The following is an 18,674-nucleotide window of genomic DNA, read 5'->3' as shown; positions in this document are numbered from 1 at the left end:
CAGCTTTTCTATCCATCGAGTCTTTCATGTAGAAGAGGTGAAGGGTACAATTAGCAGAACAGCTTTTCATAGTCAGCAGCTAGCAGCTCAAGAGATGACAGAGTGAGGCGGACTCACCACTCTTCTTAGTCAGGGTGCGGCCAGACCGTGCTCAGTTAGTCCTGAAGCCCGATCCTGGAGGGCCCCCCTCCCCAACTTGCCAATGGCAAGTGGCCATGTTAACCAGTGTCCGTAGTAGAATCTGGGCAGTGACCCTCCATGGCCCCGAACCAATGTAGGTGGCAGTACCACTGCAGGGCTCATGAGGGACACAGGACGGTGCTATTCTTAAAGTGTAGAGGAAGGCATTGATTGGCCTCTCTGCTCAGACCATGGACCAGTGCTCATTTTTTCTCTCCTTCTCGCAGATCTAGGATGCCTTCCTCCTGGCATCTTGGCTACTTTGTGCCAAAGTACTGGTGGGAGCACCCAGGTGTGGTCAGAAACTACAATGAGAGTATGGGTCTAGGAGCCAGCAGAGAGCAGGTGGTCAAGCAAAGCCAGATCTGGGTCAGCTGGGGCTCCAGTTCCTGACAGCAGGAGAGGCAGAACAAGTCCAACCACCCTGGGACAGCCACAGGACAGGAATGTCCCTACTTGGGCCCAGGGGTTGAGGTTTTTTTCTTCATCTCTATATTTCTGTCCTATAGGCATCCTACATGGTTACTGTTCCCACCTCCATCAGTTCAGAGACTTGCCTGGGGATAGGGACATAAATCCTAGATGGGGCACACTGTAGCTAATCCAAGACAACCTAATGTTTCTTCTCACCTTTAGTAAAGTCTAGGTCCCACTCCCAGGGGAGCAGGCAGGGTCAGCTCCAACTCTCTGGGCCTTTGGTGAGGGGCTGCAGAGTTCACCTGGACCCAGGGGCCAGCAGCCTAACACCTCTCCAACTACACAACCTGCCAGCTTCAGCACCCGCCTCTGCCCTGCCTCTTGCCGCCTGCAGTCTGCCCTCTTTCTGCTGCATGTACCCACGGGGAGCTATTTAAAGCGGCCTTTGCGATTGCCTTGGGCTCCCACGCAGCCAGGCCCACCCGGGCAGCAGCCTTCGCCTGATTCTGCAACCAGCAATCACTCCCTCAGCCTGCAGGCTTCTATTTCTGCCCACATGTTTACAGGGCAGGAGGAAGGACAGGAAGGACTGATGCTTTTCAAACACCAGTTTCTGTTCCAGTGGTGAGGACAGGAGCTGACTGAAGGCTAGGGGTGGATCAAGGGCTACAGCTGAGAAGAGCCAGCTTGCAAAGAGGATGTCAGTGCCTCCTGCCTGCAATGGCACCAGGGACAAAGGGTGACAGGCAGGGGGCTTTTCATCCTAGCAGGGACAGCTCTCAGAACTGACAGTGCCTTCCTCTTTGTCCTGGGCTGGAGTGCATGCTTTGAATGTGGACAGTTCCTCCCCAGGCTGGAGGCTGATGTAGCTAAGGGGGCCTAGATGTCAGGAGACAGCCCTGCTTTTCTCTAGTAGCAAGGACAGGGCAACCTCCCAGACTCAAGGTGAGAAGACAAGCAGGGTATCAAAAGAGCTGAGACAGGTCTGGGGTCAGGGTTTCTATTTTCTAGGGCTACAAACTGTTCTCTCAGAGCTATGGAGATCAGAAGTCATAAGCCTAGGAGTAGGCAGGTTGTCTCCAGGGAAGAATTCACCATGACCTCTTTCTGCTTCCTGGGTTGCCTGCATTCCTCGGATTTAAGACTTATCACCCTGACCTCTGTGTCCATCACCACACGCTTGGCTTCTGTCCCTTCTCGTCTTACACAAACACCTGCAAACTCGAGCGTGGCTCGTCTTAGCCAATTATATCTGCAAGAAGCCTATTTCCAAATAAGCCACATTCCGAGGTTCTGGGTGTGAAGCGTCCTAGAGGGAAGTTGTTCAGCTCAGTACAGATGGCAATACCAGAAGCAGAAGAGTATGATGTAGGGAGAGAATGGGAAAGAGGAAAAGCAGAAAATGTGCCTCATGACCCAGAGTAAGGAGCAGGCATCCCGCTGGGCATCTATCCATCATCTCTAACCACCCCCCCCCCCCAGTGAATGACTGCCCCCAGGTCCCTAACGCTTTCAAGCTGAGTGAACATCCCCAGTGCCATGGTATTAGCAGAAAGCAAGGCCTGTCTCCTTTGGCTGCTGCTTAAACCAGGGCCAAACAGGGTCATCTGCAACCCACCTCTTAATACTGCTAGCATACACTTACGCACCACATTAAAGCCATTTGTGGTGTCTTTGTAGCTGTCATTGTGGCAACTGTCATTGTAGCAACACTGTAGCAACAGCCACCAAAACAGACAATAGGAGGTTGGTGAGATGAGTTTAGCAATCCCTTCCTCTATAGTAGCCCCAAGGAGTGAGGCCATGCCTGCATGAATCCGTTCCCTCCTCACCAGCTTTAAGGCTTAGGTGCCTCTGATGCAGTGACACATGCCCTTCCAGGTGCTGGCCTTGGTCATCTTGACCATACAGCAGTCACTGGGCAACTGTATGCCTATGGGAAGCTCCAGTAGTAAGTCCTCCGATGTCCAGACCTTCTCTCCCCAACCTTTGTGGGGTTCTCATGTTAACCCCCAAATCACAGAGACTCTGACCTGGCTTCTTCTACCGTAGACTTTGTTTCACAGGTGGAGAAAACAAGGGTGTGTTAAGCTCTGCCCTGTATCCATCCTGGTAGTTGACAATAAACCTCCCACAAGACATTTATTGGGAGGGAAAAACCAGGGAGGGTGGCTGCCTCTGCTGGGGTGGGAGCAGCAGCAGAAAGCTAATCAGAAGGTAGGATTATGTAGGATTTCTTGTAGGGCAGAGCTTTCCAGAATGGGGATTGGTGAGATTTCAAGTCTTGAGCCTGGGCCTTTGACCCTATAGGGCAGGGGCCGGATCCAGCTGTTAGGGCAATTGGAGTGTTCTGTGGGTGGAACCTGATGATTGGAGGTCCTTGGGAGAGGGGCCTAGCCACTTGCTTCCCCCTATTTTATTATCAATAAACAATATCAAGGGGTCAGGAAATGGGGGGAGCAATGCTATCATTAGCCTACTTTCTGCTGAACAAGGGCATTAAAATCCTTGGGGCAAACTTTACCTTGACCATCAGGGTATAACTGGGAGTCCTAGGTCTCTGGCTCGGTAGCTAAGGACAAATGACCCTGTAATAGCAACTGATTAAAAGTCTAGTTAGAAATCTTTTGGATCACAGGCTGGAGATAGCTCAGTGGTTAAAAGCATTGACTGCTCTTCCATGGGTCCTGAGTTCAATTCCCATCAGCCACATGGTAGATCACAACCATCTGTAATGGGATCTGATGCCCTCTTCTGGTGTGTCTGAAGGCAGCTATAGTATACTTATAGATAATAAACAAACAAATAAATAAATAAATAAATAAATAAATAAATAAGGGGTTGGGAATTTAGCTCAGTGGTAGAGCGCTTGCCTAGCAAGCACAAGGCCCTGGGTTCGGTCCCCAGCTCCGAAAAAAAGAAAAAAAATAAATTCTTTAAAAAAGAAAGGAGAAGGGTTTTTTCTTTTTCTTTTTTTCTATTTTTTTTTTCGGAGCTGGGGACCGAACCCAGGGCCTTGCAATTGCTAGGCAAACGCTCTACCACTGAGCTAAATCCCCAATCCCAGGAGAAGGGGGTTTAAGACTAATATCCAATTTTGTATTGGACTGCCAGTGAGCCACTGGCTAGAAACATCCATGTGTTTCTTGTGTTTTGGGGGTGGGGGGTCCATCTGGAGTTATCAGATCTTGTTGTCTTTTCTATACCTGACCAGTTGACATAGAAGCAAACATTCCTCCCTGAGGAGGAGGCAAAGCCCACCTCTCTCTGCTGTTAGTAAATCCAGTCCTTGCTGATTTTATAGCACTGCAGTGGCCATCGAGTCTGTCTGGCCCTGGGGGTTAAAGATGTTCTGAGCCACCTGTTGGAGATCCTGAATGAACTTAGATGAAAACTGAGGAAAACAGCTAGTGAAGTAGTCAGTCCTGCTGCTCCAGTGGGATTCCAGCAGCTATAGCCAGGACTTCAAGAAAGGGTAGGCTCTGAGCCACGGGGTTGTCATGCCGTGCCACTGGGAACCCTGTGATGGGAATTGGCAAGGGTTCTTTAACAGATACCACTCCTGATTTTGGAAAAAGGAACATCAGGATACAAGTTCCAGACCCTTTAGCAGGTAGGCAGCGGTAAACCTGAGTGCCACAGAGGATGGATGTATTGTGAGCGTTCAGACATAAGGGCCAGGTGTCAATGCTCAGAGTCGAGGTGTTATTACAGTCTGAGTCAAGGTGTTATTACAGTCTGAGGGATCCAGTGTGCCCATGAAGTATGTCCCTGAAGAGTTAAAACAGTCTGAAATACCGATGGGAGACATACAGGTGGCAGTGGTACTTGAACCAGAGAAGTTACTGGGAGTGTGGGGAGAGTGTCCCCTAGTCCAATGGGTGAGGCTAAGACCAGTGGTCCATGAGTTTGACCTGGGAGGGGCATACAACCAGCACTATCAAAAGTGGCTGGGCATAGTGCTACTCAGTAGCTGATTGCAATTAGGATGGCCCAGGTCTGATCCATGAAATTTACAGCGTCAATGTTGGTAGTAATTCGTTAAAGTTTTGGCCACTTTTTACAGTAATTTTTATTTATTTATTTATTTTTTTGGTCACAGAGAAAACAGGCATGGGGGTAAGCCCCAGAGAAGGAGACATGGATAAGGGAGTTGTAGGGGATTGAATCAGCCTTTGCCAGCTTGAGGTAGAGAGTGATTCCCTGACCCTATTACGACAGGGCATTGGTTAGAGGTAGGGATCTCTTGGATGTTAAATATCCCCATGTAAGAGATACCCTGACAGAGGGAGATAGGGAGAAATACAGGAGGAGAGAGCAAGTTTAAGAGAGTCAAATCAGCAGCTTGAGTCAGTCTGAAGTGTTGGGAGGTGGCCGTGGCTGAAAGGTAAGTGTGCATCTTCTTTTTTTTTTTTTTTAAGATTTATTTATTTATTATATATAAGTACACTGTAGCTGCCTTCAGATACACCAGAAGAGGGCATCGGATCTCTTTACAGATGGTTGTAAGCCACCATGTGGTTGCTGGGAATTGAACTCAGGACCTCTGGAAGAGTAATCGGGTGCTCTTAACCGCTGAGCCATCTCTCCAGCCCAAGTGTGCATCTTCTTAATGCTACCTGAAGAGAGAGAGACAACTGGGGCAGGGGGTCGTGTCTGGAGACCCTTGTTTGTTAGGAGGTAGGACGTGTGGTGAGGAGAGGAGACAGTAAGAAGTGACACAAAGGTTAACTTCTTGGATTCACGTATAAGAATTTCGTGGAGGTGTAGCTTTTAATACGTCATTAAACAAGCATTACTTTTTTCTTTTTTCTTTTTTTCGGAGCTGGGGACCGAACCCAGGGCCTTGCGCTTGCTAGGCAAGTGCTCTACCACTGAGCTAAATCCCCAACCCCACAAGCATTACTTTTGAACCCTATCTTTTTTGTCAACTGAATCCAGTGACCAGAAAGCCCAGAGATAACTTCTGATCTCTGGCCATCAAAGCAGCCACAGCAAGCAGTGTTAGCTGTGGTGGCTGGTGGCTGGCAACAGCACACAAACCAAAAACAAAACCGATGAACACAGAACGACGAACACAGAACAACGAACACTGAACGACGAACACAGAAAATCCACACATTCAGAGACCCAGTCAGACACAAAGCATGCTGTGGCCACCATCCTTCGGAAATTCACCTGAGCCCGGCCGATCTCCGTCTCGGCTCCCAGGTTTACAACGGAACTTAGGGACACACCAGAAAACATAGACCCATCTGCACAGGCAGGCAGGCAGGCAGACAGACAGACAGACAGATTATCTTTCCAAACAACCAGAACCACGAAGGCGGGCTACACCTTGCCCTCTGCCCTGGACAGGAGTGAAAGGGCTTTGTGATTGGATGAGAGGGGAAAGATGTTTGCTATAGAGGGGTTTGGGGTGCCCCATACACGGGATCTACCTGGGAAGCTGGTAAAGTGAAAAAGGCATCAGATTGTGTGGTTTGGAGGAGAAGGGGGTGGCTAGAGAGCCTGGGGTCAGGCAGATGTGGGGAACAAAAGAAGTAGAGCTTCCTACTTTAGCTAGGGGATCTCTTCTCAGGAAGAGAATAGGACAGGTTGGTACTAACAGGAAAGAACGGATGGGTAAGGGGAATGTCCTTAAAAATACAGCTAAGAGGCGGGGTTTGATGAAGCTTGTAAGGCTGTCCCCCAACTCTGACGATAGAGAGATGAGAAGGAGAGGTGGGTCCCCCAAACTCCATCAGGACTGAAAAAGTGGCTCCGGTGTCCAGAAAGTAGGAGACGGATTCCCCCGATACTGTGATGACTACCAGATCGGACCCTGGGAGCCTGGGCCCCTCAGTTATCCATGGTCAGACCTAGGAGGTTGGCTGGAGGGCGATTTGGGCTTGGCATCCTTAGGCCTTAAAGGACATAAGGACAGACAACAGCCCAATGTCCTCTTGATAGCCCTGTGGGCATGGTCAGAATGATTTGGACAGACCCTGGCCAATGACCCTCCTGACCCTGACCCATGACCCTCCTGACCCTGACCCATGACCCTCCTGACCCTGACCCATGACCCTCCTGACCCTAACCCATGACCCTCCTGACCCTGACACATGAACCTCCTGACATCATCTATAACAGGTACCCAGAAGTTCTCAGACTTTGGGAGCCCAGGCAGCTGAAAGGCCTTAACCAGCATCAGGTATTTTTGTTTGGGTTTTTCCCCCCCCATTTCTTCCATGGTATGCCTTGAAGGCCACTGCTAAGACTTCTGCCTATGGAATCAGGGGCCCTTTCTCTAGATGTTTAAGTTTGGCCCTAATATCAGGAAAACCCTGGGAGAAATATGTCATAAGGAGTTGTTTCCCACCCGAAGACTCAGGATCCAGATTGGTACACTGCAGAAGGGCCTTTATAAGGTGGTTTAGGAATTGAGATACGCTTTCTGGTTCATCCTGGATGGCCTCTTGGGTATTTTTGTTTGTTTGTTTGTTTTTCATAATTTACTACTTTAAGGGGAGTGAAGGGGTGGAGGGGTGGAATGCTACCAGCCTAGATGCAAGTTATAACACTAACCCCAGCGAGGATGCCCCTGGGGTATTGTAATTCCATTCAGGGTTCTGGTCAGGGACTGTCTCAGCTCCAACTTGGTGGGTGGCATTTGTTGGGTAGATTTTGTCTGCCTGTGCCTGGACCCAGGTTTGCCTGCATTCCTGGGGGTGGGGTTCATGGAAGGTGAGATTGTTAAGATTGGGTAACAGGGGGCTGGGGATTTAGCTCAGTGGTAGAGCGCTTACCTAGGAAGCGCAAGGCCCTGGGTTCAGTCCCCAGCTCCGAAAAAAAAAAGAACCAAAAAAAAAAAAAAAAAAAAAGATTGGGTAACATGCTGGAATTTTTTTTTTTTGCTTTCTCTTTTTATTTATTTATTTGTTTATTTGATGTTTACAAATTAATGTTTTTTTCTTTTTTGTTTTTTTTTTCATATATTCATTTTTTTTTTTATTAACTTGAGTATTTCTTATATACATTTCGAGTGTTATTCCCTTTCCCGGTTTCCGGGCAAACATCTCCCTCCCCTCTCCCCTTCTTTATGGGTGTTCCCCTCCCCATCCTCCCCCCCTTGCCACCCTCCCCCCAACAATCTAGGTTCACTGGGGGTTCAGTCTTAGCAGGACCCAGGGCTTCCCCTTCCACTGGTGCTCTTACTAGGACATGCTGGAATTCTTTTTTTTTTTGGTTCTTTTTTTTTTTCCCCGGAGCTAGGGACCGAACCCAGGGCCTTGCGCTTCCTAGGTAAGCGCTCTACCACTGAGCTAAATCCCCAGCCCATGGAATTCTTAATAAAGGTGGAAGAATTAGCAGTGTGGGACCACAGTCCTTTTGCTATTTGAGACAGTTTGCTTAATAAGAAGGAATGTGTACCCTGACCAAGCTATCTCCTTGGGCAGCCTCCTACAAAGGGAGAACTGTGGCTGGTTTAGGCTGAGTAGGGGGAGGTTAAAGGGGACCTCTTTATGGTGGAGTGGAGCAAGAAGTGGGAGGAATAAGGGCTCCCAGTGGACTGAAAGTGGGCACCTGAGAGAGTTGATGTGGATGGTCTATCACTAAGGAGGGAGAAAGGGAGACTGAAGAGGCCAGAGAGGGAAAGACCAGACTGTGGGTTGAGGCCAATAAGGGGAGGCTTCCTGGAGAAATCATCTGGTTTGGCCTTCACAGCTAGGAGGAGTTGTTTCTTCTCTCCCTCCCTCCCTCTCTCCCTCTCCCACCCTCTCTCTTTCTCCCTTCCTCTCCTTCTCTCTCCCCCCCCCCCCCAGTTGGATTACAGTATGTGGTCACTTCTAATCAAGTTGTGAGTGAAGTTACATGGCAAAAACCCTAGCAAAGATGTCTGTGCCCCAGGTCCCTTCATTCTGATGGTGGGGGGGGGTAGTAGTGAAGATGGCAGCAAGCCTGATGTTTCCTTTAAGATTGTCTATGTGTGTATAGAGTTGCCTATCAACCTCAGTGCTTACAAGTCTTAAGTCAACCCTCTCGTTACAGGTTTTACAGAGTTTTAATCATACCCAATATACTTACGAATCTTGGTGTACGGGGAGTCTACATAATAGTCTTATGAATCTTGAGGTGAGATTTATACGTTAGTAAAAATTTTAGAGAGCTAAACCAAACCAAAAGAGTGTGAGATGAGATGCAAAGTCCCCATCGGGAACAGTCTGTCTCTTTACTTTGTTTTGCTCTCCTTTCTCTGTCACATTGTAAAGTGGCCCTGCTGATATGGGAGAGGGATTTTAGAGGAAACAAGCAGACTTGGCTTTAGAGGAGAGGGAATCCACGCCCCACTCCAGAGCTGGCTTTTAATTGTCATGGGACAGTACAAAGCAACAGTCTAATGCCTCTCGTTCCTAAAGACACCAGAATCCCTATAAAACTGAATCCAGTAGGCTAAGAACAAAGAAGGCTTAGAGACAGGAGATGTGTGAGTCTTGGGTATAAACAGAGGACACTGCAGCAGACAGTTGAGGGACGTACCAGCCAGCAGAGTGTGTGCAGGGAGTACGTAATGGTATACATTGTGCCTGACCTACTCCTCTGCTTTCTCCCTCTCCTGCTAGGTGGAGCTCTGGGCTCTCACTTCACCACAAACTTGCAAATCCATCACTGGTGACTTAAAAGACAGCATATGTACATCGTGTGTGTGTGTGTGTGTGTGTGTGTTGGGGAGACTAGACAAAAACAAACAGGGCTTGGAGCTGAAAAAAGAGAAATAGGGAATGTCTTTCCATTTTCCTGATAGCTCACGGTATTTGCAAAGGTCCTGAATCTAGGGTGCCTTTAGGTGGCCCTTTGGTTGATTGTCTAAGGGATATTGAGGCCAAATTTGGTTGCCATAAGCAAATAAATTTAGGGACCTTCTGATTGGGCATCAGGTAAAGAGGCTGAAGGTTTTCTAAAAGGCATCCTAAGGAGGAATGAGGGGATAGAAGACAATGTTCCCATGGATGAGAGAGGGAGGGAAAATGTCACGGTAACATGTAGTCCAGGGTGTCCCCAGGACTCAGGGAAGACCAGAGGAAGACTCAAGCCATTTGTTGGGTCACCACACTCAATGGAAGATAGAGAACTTGGCCTGGCTAAGCTGAAGGAGAGAATCAATGCTTGGTACCAGGGCTTTTGTGGAGGCCAGAAGGTAAGCTCAGAAACTGAGCTGGAGGAGTATCCTTATTCACAGGACAGGGTTGGAGTCATAGAAGCCAAGAGGGCCTAGAGGAGCTGAGACATGGGCTTGGGGTGGCTACAGGTAGCTCTAAGGGAAGGTGGGTGAAGCGGGCAGGAAGGGGTGTGATAATCCAGATGGGCCTAAGAAAACCTTTTAGGTCCAAGGGTGATGGAGATGGATTCAGGTGAAGAGGGGTTTAAAGGTTGTGGCTGGGGTACCAGAGGTGTGCTGGGTGCTCAATGGTCATTTCCTTGGATTCAGGGAAGCATTTACACCAACCAAGGGGGAAATTTACATAATTGCCATGGTGGATGAGGTGGTGACCTATCAGTGAGCTGTTAGGTGAGCACATTGCCACTGAACCAGAGATGAGGGATAGGATCCCAGTACATCTTAGACCCCTGAGATGGAGTGCAAGCTCCTGGGGATCTTATCTGAGTCATCAATGCAAGTGTTACAGTTCTGAGAAGAAAGGTATTCTGGCTGTCAAGAGACAAAGTCATACTGCAGAAGACAGTGTAGGGTAAGAAGGGCAAAGGAAAGAACACCCTGACCCTGACTCCACCACTAAGATCAGGACCAAGAGTCAGAACCCCACCAATCTCTGATCATGCCACAGAAACCCTCCAATCACTGAGCACAAACACCCACCAATCCCTGGACAGGAAAGCCCACCAATCCCTGAGTTTGCCTAAAAACTCAGTGGAGAATTCCAAGGTGAGGACTGGTGGGATTTCAAGTCCTGGAAAGCTCCACACCCAGAAATACCAAATAAGCCATATATATATATATTTAGGGCTGGAGAGATGGCTCAGCGGTTAAGAGCACTGACTGCTCGTCCAGAAGTCCTGAGTTCAAATCCCAGCAACCACATGGTGGCTCACAACCTCCTGTAATGGGATCTGATGCCCTCTTCTGGTATCTCTGGAAAGAGCTACAGTATACTCATACAAATAAAATAAATAAAAATTGATTTATTTATTTGTTTTCTGTAAGTACACTGTCACTTACGACACAACAGAAGAGGGCACAAGATTCTTTGTGAACCACCATGTAGTTTCTGGGATTTGAACTCAGGACCTCTCCAGCCCCACCCTGTCTTCCCTTAGTTGCTTGCTGTTTTTTGCCTAAGCTAAGGCAGACACCCGCTGGGATTTTCCGTTTCCAGTAAATCTCTTGTGTAAGGTGCAATTTTGTAATCCTTGGCTCCTTACTGCCAGGTGCTGAGCTGTAACATTGTTACAGGAGCAGAATTCTCGCTGGGGAAACCTCCCCTTGCTGGAACAGAAGAGCTATACTTGTAATGAGGAAGCCAGCATCAGAGCAGAGCTGTAACATTGCTATAGGGGAAGCCTTTCCCTCAGAGCTACAACATTTACCCAGAGCTTACATAAGATTTTTTGGAGGGTGGAGATTTCAGGATAGGGATCGGTGGGATTTCAAGTCCTGGGCCTGGGCTTTTTGCTCTGTAGGGAAGTTAAAATGTTCTGTGGATGGAAATTGGCAGTTAGAAGTCCTCAGGGGAGGAAACAGCCATTCAAAGTATACTGGGTACCTAAATACAATCCCACAGTTAGCAGAAGCTGTCAAAGAAGAGTGAGTCTTCCTTCTTCCAATGTCCTTATGTAGGCCTCTAGAAGAAGGTGTGACCCAGATTAAAGGTGTGTGCCACCATGCCTAGATCTGGGACTTGTTTTGTCCCAGGCTGACCTTGAACTAGAGATCTCCTTGCCTCAGTTTCCTGGGATCAAAGGCGTGTACTACCTTACCTTGGCCTAACCTTTTCATGGCCACTATGCCTCAAGAAATCCATGCCAAGATCCAGGTCAGAAACTTGTGTCTTCCAACCTCAAGATCTGGATTACAGGTGAGCCCTCCAATTCTGGATTGTAGTTCATTCCAGATATAGTCAAGTGGACAACCAGGAATAGTCATTACAGCTGGCAACCATCATGACCTAGTTTCAAAGGCCCACTAAGGTATATTTGGACTGTTGCACCTCTATGGGAAGTTTAATCCTGAGTCAGATAAGGATAAACTACTGATAAGCCCTCCCCCACCAGCCATTCTCTGGACCACTTGGGCAGCTGACCCCTGGACTCTGCCAGATGAGATGGCTCAGGACTCAGTAACAATAGGCTGTTGTCTCCAACAGAAACCTGATGTGTGTTCAAGCTATGCTGAGAACTGGTCCCACCTACTTGGATGCGGTGAGAGACGATTCAGACTTCTGTCCTCAGAACTGGGAGACAGTATATTTGTGTGTTTATAGGTCTGTAGCTACTTGTTAGCAGCTGAGCTGCAGAAAACTAAGGCAATAGACATTGTTGTGCAGGGCATTCTCGGGAACTTCAGACAGGGGAACCTCCCTCGTCTCCTCTACCACTGAGGTGCAATGAGGTGGATTCTTTGGGAAAGATTCCATCTGGAGATCCATCAATCAAAAGCACAAGACTCCTTGGAGGTCAACAGCCCTTATGATTAGTTTTTGGGACTGATTTTCAGCACTGTCTGCTCTCTGGAGAAAGTCTTTTTAAATATATCCTGGAAAAGTTTCTGACCTTCAAGCATCCCCAAGGCCATAATTGGCTATAGTATCAGCCTTAGGGTAGGCTCCAAAGGCTGTCTGGCATCAATCACCCTGTGTTCTACTAGTAGAGATTCCTGGTCGTCCTTGCACTAATGAGCAAACCAATTCTCTACTGACTTGGAGCTATTGTAAAGACCAACCCTATAAGTAGGCTCAAGAGACTCCAGTGAGGGGGTGAGGCTAGACAGAGGGATTTAATGCCAATGGGTGCCACAAATGTGCTAGCCAAATGCCATTCCTGTCTGCAGAGATTTGCCCCTGTGGGTATCAACTCCCTTGCTCTAAGGAAGAGAAACTCATGGAAGTGAAGTTCCTGGATAAAACACTACTCACACATTGCTTAGCCCCCCACCCCAAAACCCCCTAGCATCCCCAACCCCATCTCCCCACCCCTTCCCCCCACTGATCTTTTTTTAAAATATTTATTTAATGTTTATGAGTACAATATAGCTGTCTTCAGACACACCAGAAGAAGACATCAGGTCCCATTACAGATGGTTGTGAGCCACCATGTGGTTGCTGGGAATTGAACTCAGAACCTCTGGAAGAGCAGTCAGAGCTCTTAACCACTGAGCCATCTCTCCAGGTGCCCCCCCCCCCAGCCCCCTGATCTTAACTGTAAGGATGAGGGATGGGATACCAGAACATGCTAAGCATGTTTGGTATAATGGAGGTGCACTCAGGGAGAATGAGCCTGCGTTTCCTTGCTGAATAACCGTCTTTGAGAAGTTCTAATACCTAGTGGCCTGGAGTACTGTCTCTGGCGAAGGCCTGGTGTCTTAGTCTACCACCCACTACCTCTCCAACATCGAGCCAGTCGCCCAGGACCTCAACGTCTTCATCTGTTTAAATGTTTGAGTTTTCCTCTTTGTTTTTCGAAGACAAGGATATCTCTGTGTAGCCCTGGCTGTCTTGGAAGTAGCTCTAAGCCAGGCTGTCCTCAAGCTCATAGGGATCTGCCTGTCTCTACCTCCCGAGTGCTGGGATTAAAGGCATGAACCACCCCGCCCTGCTAATGATTTGAAATTTAACACCCCCTCCCCCATAGACCCTGTGTTGAAGTCTTGGCACTACTTGGAGATAGTAAAAAACATTTAGAAGGGAGGCTTGGTGGGATGAAGAGCTTACTGGGGTGTGCTCTATCCTGTCTCTTTCGGTGTTCTGGTGGCTATGAAAGAAGAGCTTTGCTCCACCATGCTCCACGGCCTTGCTTCAGGTCCAAAGCAATAGTATCAGGCAACCACGAACTGAAACTTCTGACACCAGGAGCCAAAACAAATCCCTGCCCCTCGACTGCTGGGCATGATTTGTAATCCAAGCGTTCAGGGGTCAGAGGCAGGAGACCTGCTAAGCACTGGAGGCCAGCCCATGTTTTGGTTAGGATCAGGGTGTTACTGCATATTGTATATAACACTGGTTTGGTTTGGTTTTTTTCTACTTTTTGGATTGTGCCTCGCCCGGAGAGACATGTTTTACATACAAGCAGCATTTGATTTCAGTTTGTGTGTAGCTTCTGAGGCAGGGAGACTCTGTTTCTTGTTGTGCACTTAAACGCCACCTGTCCCATCACCTCCTATGAGTCAAACATGGCACCTCCCTAAACTCTCACCAAAGTAAACAGACTGTATGAGTGTATTAAAATGGTATCAGGAAAACCAAACCTGAGAACTTATCAAATATACCACATAGAGGGAGGGTGTGGTGTTAACCTGTAAACAGGAGGTCATCTCACACTGTAATGGCAATGACCCTTGCCTCCCACACATCTGTCACCTGGTCATCTAGTGAATGATTCAAGGGACACCAACCAGTGAACTCCCAGGTGCCCAGGAGCTTCATCGTGGCTCTGCTCTTGCTGCTCCTATGACCTTCTCAAATGGCCATCTGTCCAACTACCCAATCCGCTGCCTGAATCTAATTCTGCATCGTCTTTACTTCTGTCTTCCGTTGTCTTGTCCCTCCCTTTCGTAACTCTACTCAATCGTGAAGCTGGAGTCAAACCTGTGACCCTGTGGTTTGTCTCTCACAGAGCCTTCAGCAGCTAACAGGGTTCATTATCTGACTCCCAGAGATGACTCTGTCTGTCTCTCATCAGAGCTCCTTAGCTATCCCGCTTCTTTAACACACTCTCTCTCTCTCTCTCTCTCTCTCTCTCTCTCTCTCTCTCTCTCTCTCTCTCCCTCTCTCTCTCTCTCTCTGTATGTGTGTGTGTGTGTGTGAGAGAGAGAGAGAGAGAGAGAGAGAGAGATGTGTGTGAGAGAGAGACAGACAGACAGTGTGTGTGTCTGTGAGAGAGACAGAGAGACAGAGAGAGAGAGACAGAGAGACAGAAGTGTGTGTGTGTGTGAGAGAGAGAAAGAGAAAGAGAGAGAGAAGCAGAGAGACAGAGACAGAGACAGACAGAAACAGAGAGAGGTGTGTATGTGTATGTGTATGTGAGAGAGACAGAGAGAGGTGTGTGTGTGTGTATGTGTGTATGAGAGAGAGACAGAGACAGATAGAGACAGAGAGAGAGGCGTGTGTGTGAGAGAGACAGACAGACAAAAAGACAGACAGAGGTGTGTGTGTGTGTGTGAGAGAGAGAAAGAGAAAGAGAGAGAGAAGCAGAGAGACAGAGACAGAGACAGACAGAGACAGAAACAGAAACAGAGAGAGGTATGTGTGTGTATGTGTGTATGAGAGAGAGACAGAGACAGAGAGACAGAGAGAGAGAGAGACAGAGAGAGAGGGGTGTGTGTGTGTGTATGTGAGAGAGAGGGTGTGTGTGTGTGTGGGAGAGTTACACATTCATGATGTGTATTTTGTATCTGGGAGTTAATATTAGCAATTAAGTTGGATAAAGAATCTGTTTGCTAACAGCCAGCTATCAAGGGAAATCAGGAATACTTGACAAATTATAGCCAACAAAATCAACATAACTTGTGAATTTATTAACTAATAAATTCAGACATTGAAGAAAGATACCAATGTATCTGTCCATCTCTGTGGCCTAGTGTGCTCACAACAGCTCCATGGTAAGTTTCAGGCTACTCTGGGCTACACAATGAGATGTTGTGTGAAAAATCAAGTTGTGTTTTTTCCCCAGGTATTTTGTGAGAACAACAGGAAGTTAGCATCTCCCATAAAACCAGTTATCTTAGTTAGGGCTTTACTGCTGTGAACAAACACCACGACCAAGGCTACTTTTAATTGGGGCTGGCTTACAGGTTCAGAGATTCAGTCCATTATCAAGGCAGGAGCATGGCAGCATCCAGGCAGGCACGGTGCAGGAGGAGCTGAGAGTTCTACCTCTTCATCTGAATGAAGGCTGCTAGTGGAAGACTGGCTTCCAGGCAGCTAGCACTAGGGTATTAAAGCCCACACCCACCGTGACACACCCACTCCAAAAAGACCACATCTCCAAATAGTGCCACTCCTTGAGCCAAGCATAAACAAACCATGACACCAGGCAACATCACTTCTTCTGTCAAGCATCTAGAACATTGTCTGTCTCTTGCTCCACTCAGCAGATACCATTCATTTTTATTAATTGGCTAGTCTCCTTTTTAAGTGCCAATAGCCTTTGGGAAGACATGCAGAAAGTGTATGGACATCTGGTGTGGAGCTGGCACCTGCCAGGGCTACCTACTACCCCGGATGAGGTGGAATAGCCCCTATACCACATGTGAAGAACTCAAGGCCTGGAAAGGTTGAGGTAACTCCTAGCCATGTGACAGGCAGGACTCCAGTCCCTCTGGCCCCACACTCCAGCCCTCTCTGTCTCTGTCAGATGAGTGTTGTGGCTGTGTGTGCCCCTCATTTCCAAGAGGTCTATTAACCCTTTGTTCCAAGAGACTTCCTCAGCATCCTTACCCTCAGCAGCCCAAAGACACAAGTTCTGTGCAGCCAGCTTGGCTAGGGAACAGGTGTCGGGGGGAGGTAGGGACCTTGGGTTCATATGTCTAGGTTGGACCCACAGCTACCATGTCCTAAGGTACAAAGGAATCTACATTCCTGGGCAGTGTCCACAATGTCCACAGTGTCAGGGGAAAGGTCAAGGGGTCCAGCAGGGCCCTGGCCATAGGAGGCTCCTGACCTCTGGCTTTGTGAGATCCTAATGAGCTGCTCTCAGCGAGAAAGCTCAGATGCTTCCAAAGAGAAAGACGCCTGGACACAGACAAGCTGCAAGGCCTCGGTCTAGAGCCTCCCTGTAGAGCAGCAACTTCTCCCCCATCTGCTAGTTTGCTGGAGCCAGTGCCACCCAGCAGGGGTATGGCTCCTTATGTCCTGCCAGGATAGCTCCTGCATGGCCTGAATGAGTGCCAGGGTCATGTGCGGGGGTGGATCTATGTGTCCAAATACCTTTCATCTCAAAGGTCAGGGGCCGCTGGTCAAGAGAAGTCCATGGTAGTTTTGGGGTACTCTTTGCTGCTGGCCAGAGCCACCTCCTAACCTGGCCACCACAGCAACTTGCTGACGACATGTGCCATAGGAGTTGTCTGTACTTATGGGTCTTTCCTTGGATTTGGCCCCCAGGAGAAATGATCAAAAAGATGACATGGGTGCTATTGAGGCTCTGCTCTGCTGCCTCCGTGAGCTTGCTCTCTAAAAACAAGTCCCTAGTAGGCAGTTGCAGAGTGGGGCTTCTCCCATCCCACAGCCTTACCAGGCCAGAGCACCTACTGGACAATGTTTTGGCTCTCCGGGCATCCACAACCTGCCAGGCTCACCCAGAATGATTTACACGTATTCTGGTCCTGAGCTCAGCTTAGGTGCTGGCTACCCCACAGACCCTCAGGCAGCTGGACACCCAATGCTGCAGAGCTCAGATTGCATAAAGTTAGTAGGGGTTAAAAGGGAAACCTTTTACTGTCTCCCGTGATTGTTTGAGTTAAAGTAACTCTATTTTCATGGGGCTAAAATAGTGCTTGTAGTCCTAGAGCTGGTGCTGTCATTGCCATGGCGACACAGTTCTGGCAGACCGCCTTCCCCCTCCCCCCAATCCTCCACTGGGTCTTAAGTAACCCCAGTCCTTCTCAGGAAGGTGCAGCAGGGCCCAGTCTGTTTGCAGAGGCCTCCAGGCTGGTGCATCAGAGTAGCCCAGCTGCCTTTGTGCCCATATACTCTGGCAATGCCCCTAACCTGTAACTCAGGCCTGGGTCCTGGTCCCAGACAGGCCCTGAGACAGGAGCCCAGCTCTGTGTTCAGCCAAGGTACAGAGAAAGAAGTGAGCATATGTGTTGTATTGCTTCGGCCTGGAATACCTGCAGGGACCTTGAGCCTTTGCCCTGCTTTTGCAGCCATGTGATCCTGGAACAGGTCCAATGCCTCTCAGACCTTAGGCCTGTACCCTGGGAGCACGTGACTGAGAAACAAGTATAGAACCTCCTAGGCATGTAGAATAAAGTCTTGACTCCACATCCTCGGGAATGCCAAGGCTTCGGTGGAGATGCCTGGTGCAAAGGGAGCCACAATTGTGCCCTGTGCAGGATATAGCCCTAGAGCATGGCCTGGGCCATCTGCACAGTTTGGCTGGTAAGTGTGTGGGAACAGCCTAGATGACTGTTTGTTATTTTACAGCTCTTCTATACTTTTATCTAGCTTCCCTTCTTTCTAGCCTCTTGACCCAACAACCCACAATTTCTCTTAGCTTTTCTGGCTTTGCTGACCTAGCATTACTCACATTCAAAATATTCAGATACAACACACACACACACACACACACACACACACACACACACACACACAGACACAGAGACATGCACAAGCAGACACACACTCACTCATAGACACACTCACACATACACTCATACACACACACTCACACACACATAGACATGTACACACAGAGACATGCACAAGCAGACACACATACACACACATAGAGACATGTACACACAGAGACATGCACAAGCAGACACACACACACTCACAGACATACACATACACTCATACACACACACTCACACACACAGACATGCACACAGAGACATGCACAAGCACACACACACACACAGAGACATGCACACACAGAGACATGCACAAGCAGACACACACACACATAGATACACACACACCCAGAGACATGCACACACGGAGACATGCACAAGCAGACACACACACGCTCACAGACACACTCACACATACACTCAAACACATTCACTCACACACACACAGACATGCACAAGCAGACACACACACACACTTACACACACAGACACAGACACACACATGGAGACATGCACACACAGAGACACACACATACGCAGACACACAGGCATACAGACGCACAGAGACACA

This window comes from Rattus norvegicus, chromosome 5, assembly GCF_036323735.1.
Source record: "Rattus norvegicus strain BN/NHsdMcwi chromosome 5, GRCr8, whole genome shotgun sequence".
NCBI classification, from domain to species: domain Eukaryota; kingdom Metazoa; phylum Chordata; class Mammalia; order Rodentia; family Muridae; genus Rattus; species Rattus norvegicus.
This window is presented reverse-complemented; position numbering follows the sequence as displayed.